Genomic DNA, 4,774 nt, shown 5'->3' with positions numbered 1-4,774 from the left:
GTTAATTTGCAAAAGCAACATGTAAAGGCATTCTTTAAAGCAGAAATATATATAATCTTGCAGGTTTAATCTAAATAATCAAAATATAAATGTTGCTGTTCCTCGACTGCCCCTGTTTATGAATATGGTAATCAAATAGTAAAATAAAACCAATCCATTTCCCATACATACCTTGGTTTAAGCTTGGTGACGGTATAATTTGTGATTTGTGCTTGCAATCACAGGTCCACTAGTTATATTTTGGCATGGTTACCACCAAATACAAATTATTGGATGGATAAAATGGATATCAGAATGGAATTGCAGCAAGAATTCTGAATAAATGCTCAGAAGGTCTTTATGGAGAATCAATCCAGTAGTGACCTTTGAAATCTTAGTCCCTGTACAATTTATCACTAACCCTTCACTTTCTGATGGACTCTTCAATTAAAGTTGACCTTACATTATTGGGAAGATCCCATAATGTAGGACCCTGGTATAGCTATCCTGTCTCTTCTGAGAACAAGCTAGTATGTTGACCAGATATTAGGATTTGGATGGAGTTAAACTTTAAGAGAATATGGTTTAACAAACTATATTTTCAATGAATATTCTTTTATTATTTGGTAATGTACACATAAAAAATAACTGCACAATAAGGCCTATTTATGTTAAGGTATACTTTATTGACAGTCAGAATTATTTCTCATATATTGAACAGCAAAGGAGCATGTTTTAAAAAAGTACCAAAAACCAAAGATAAATGGGTTACAAGCTACTAATGCAATGAGAAACAAAAACTGTGCTGCAGAAAAGGGACATTTGTGTTATAACCTCTGTGATTTCCTTTTTCTCTTTGCAGACCACTAAAGTGTACATGTAGATTGCTTTCTTGAAATTCCCATTAAAAGTTTATTACCATATCAGTTACATACCTATACATTTGTACATATAAGGTTTGAACAAAAAAGTAATACCACAGAAAATAAGTCTGCATACATAAATGTGGATTTATTGATGCCTTCTATCTGAGATAAAATGTTCCAGAGACATTCCAGACTTGGGCAGGGAGCTCTGAGATAAAACTCTTTCTCCGAAAAGAAAAGAACGGACATGATTTATTTAAACATTTATTTTATTCTATAGAATGGTATGGTAAGACCTATATAACATTATGGAAGAACTGATGTTCAGTATGACAGATCTGGCAAGGCAAACAAGATGGTTTGTCAGATTTATTCAGTTTATGGTAACCAAAGATAAGAGGAGATTATGCAGGAGATGATCATCTAATCTGTCAGAGCCTAAATGTACAATGTGACGTGGAAAGAGAGCGGATGAACTAGTCACTTAGAGGATATTTACTAGTATGGCTATCTTTACCAAAGTATACTTACTTAATTGTTTTTTGTAAGTGGCTTGTCATAACAGGGTTGCCAGATCCTAGATGCAAGTAATTGAATGATCCCAATATGTGGCTTAACATGGTCAAAAGATGTAACTGTCTGGGTAAATAATTGTTATAATTTATTAGGGGATGTAACAGCCAATAAACATGCAACAGCCATGTTTCATCCTCCTAAACAATTTTATTTACTGTTGTTTGATTAGTCTTCATTTTTGGATTTTTATTTCACATTCTGAATTGACTTCCTTGTTTGCTCCTGTTATGCAGGTAACGTGATTGTGAACACATTTAGGAAGTTTTTTTAATTGAGATTGTCCATCAGTGTCTACTGGAATAGGTACTTCCTATATCACCAGATTGGAGTACTGTCATATAGAAGGAATATTATGCCCTAAATTGTCTGGATTGTTTATTTTAAAGATTTGTTTACTGTTAAGATTTACTTTAAAGAGACCCTGTCACAACCTTTTATTCTGATAGGTATACAAGAATGGGCAGTGCGTCTTGGATGTGTTACCTGCTGCAGAAAGTTGACACCCCTAATGAGATGTACAAACTTCCAAATTAAGAAAGAAAAAAAGACACCTCTGGGAGTGGAGATGAGACATCAGGGCTGCCCATAACACTCTTTCTAGACCTCCTACATAATTAGAATGTTACTACATACACTACAAGGCAAAAATTCTCATTAGTATCAAATAATGATGGACTTACAATGCAACAGTTTTTACTACTAATCTTGAGATATAATATATACTAGATATTTATTACTTGCTGCAAAACACCCTAAAGATATAGGTGCTGGGAAGGAGGAAAAAAAAAACTTGTACCTGGAATACCTGGAACTTTCATAATGCCTGCACTCTTTAGAGCAGTGTTTCTTAACCAGGGTTCCTCCAGAAGTTTGTAGGGGTTCCTTGTGCTCCTCAGGTCAGTTTAAGTGACACCAATTATCTTTTTGGTTATCTGTAAGCTTAACATTCCTCCCACTGACTAGCAATGTAAGGGAGATTCTTCCTACTGACCTCCGTGGTAATATACTGTGAGGTATGGATATAGTAATTATAGAATGTATGTTATAAAGTTTGGGAAAGTCTACTTTGGAGTGTTCAATTTCTATCAGAACTTATATAATTTTCTACAAGAATGAAATATTGTGGCAGGCAGAATTGATGTATTTCTGTGTTTGTTTTTATGGTAAAATGTGGTGACAGGGTCACTTTAAATGGCCTTACCGAGTTATTCCTAGAAGCCATAACAATGTTCCTTTATTTGCAAATTCACAAGAACTGTTCTTTATAACCATCAAGGTTTTTTTTCACTAGGATTTCTCCTAGACCACAAACTTCAATTATCTGCCTATTTTAAATAAGGTAACTGATATTTACCTTTGTGGCCCTTCTATATGTAATCTTCAGTGGAATATAGAGAAATAATTGGGTGGAATGGTGCATCAAAAGATTGTAGTTTGCCATGTTCTATTTAAATCTTGCATTGCACAGTCTACTCCAGATGGTATGCGACACAGAATAATCACATTATCCCTCCCTTACTGTTATGTCGATACAGTTTGGGCAAAAAAAATATTCTGTGCCACATCTGGCGAAACTGTTCTTGGATTGAAACCTTTTAAGAAGAAAAAAAAAGAAAAAAAAGAAAAATGAATGGTACAATACAAATTACGCCCACATGAAAGCATTGTTAACATTGACAAACAGAGGTAAATGTTTCCATGCCTTGTCAGAAATTAGGGAGTTTAATGTTGAATGTGATGTTTTTTTGGATATTATCCAAGTTTGCTGAAGACATTTATTTAAAGGAATTGTACAGTTTAAATAAATGACCTTATCCTACTTGACCCCTTCACCTAAACTAACCCACCCTATCCCTTCACAGATGCATACTTACTGAGATAAAATGGCTGCAGCTTTCACTGTAGACTTCTATGGGGCTGTGTTGCAAGGCCGGAGAAGGTCAGAGACATGTCCTATAGAAGTCGATGGGGCTGTAATGAGCAGACACTGCTAGGACAGTGAAGATTTTAAAGACTGGATGAAAACAAACAGTCGAATCCTGGCTGTTTGATGCTTATTAATATGCATTCGCGGAGAGGGAGGTTAGTTTAGGTCAAGGAAATAGTGGAAGCATTAGTGTCCTTTGTATTAAAGTGTACTTATCTACCTATATGATATATTTTATTATTACATAGCATTTATATAGCGCAGACATATTATGCAGCACTTTACATAGTCATGTCACTAGCTATCCCTTAAAGGGACTCACAATCCAATGTCCCTATATGTCTTTAATACAGTCGAAGGTCAATTTTTTGGGTGGAGACCAATTAATCTAACTGCATGTTTTTTGAGTGTCGTAAAAAATGTGAGGAAATCATTTATAAACTGTTTAAGCTGTAGTAAAAGCCAAAGTCATGATGCATGTTTTTACATAATACCATATGTATATTAGACATATTATTGCACCGCAATCTTGCTTATATATAAGGCAAAGTTGAAATAATAAATTGTTGTAATGAAAAAAAAAGATGTAAATACTTCCCATTAGAAAAAGAAGCTAACCAGTGACTCTACTTAAACACTAATCTTCTTCTCTGGCTGAAACCACATGACTGATTGACTGATGAACCAGTCACATCACCTGCCCCTGGAGTGCTGTCAGGGTATATATATATATATTTTTTTTCTTCATTAATTATATGTGTAATCATTTTTAAAGCATGTGTTAACTTTAATTCTTTCTATTCTTGCTGATTGGAAGGAAAAAGGAATTATTGCTACTGGCAGGTTCTACATTTAGGGGGTTTACATTTACATGCAAGTGTTTTTTTAAGACCATTACTACCTTTCGTTTTTTACTGTTTATTATTTAATTAATTTTATAGTTTCTGTTTAGGTGACTTGGAATCACAATTTGTCAAAGAGGCTACTCTTCTGGCCCATCATTATTACATCATTCCATGGGTTACATGATTTGACATTACTTCACAGGTTGACAAAATAGCAAAGGTTTAAAAATGCACCCTTAAGTGTCAGCAACAAAATATAATATAAAGTACAAGCATTGCACTAACAATTCATTGACAATGTACTAATTATTTTCTATTCTTTGTCTTTAGGAACACTGACACAAAAGTGTGAACAGAATCTAATGAAAATTTATGGGCTTGTATAAATTCCTGTGGGCGGCTTAGCCTCAATTAGTCTCCTATTAACAAAACAAAAAGCTTGTCCCAGCTTTTTGCCCATTTTTGTTACTTCACCATGAAAATGAGCGGGCTGTGGTGCCAAAACTGCGAAGGCTGCTGGCAATCTCCTAAAATATTATTTGGTTGCGCCCTTTTATAAGACAACACAGAAACCTATTACT

This window comes from Pyxicephalus adspersus, chromosome 12 (genome assembly GCF_032062135.1).
Source record: "Pyxicephalus adspersus chromosome 12, UCB_Pads_2.0, whole genome shotgun sequence".
Lineage (NCBI taxonomy): Eukaryota > Metazoa > Chordata > Amphibia > Anura > Pyxicephalidae > Pyxicephalus > Pyxicephalus adspersus.
Note: the sequence above shows the minus strand (reverse complement) of the source record.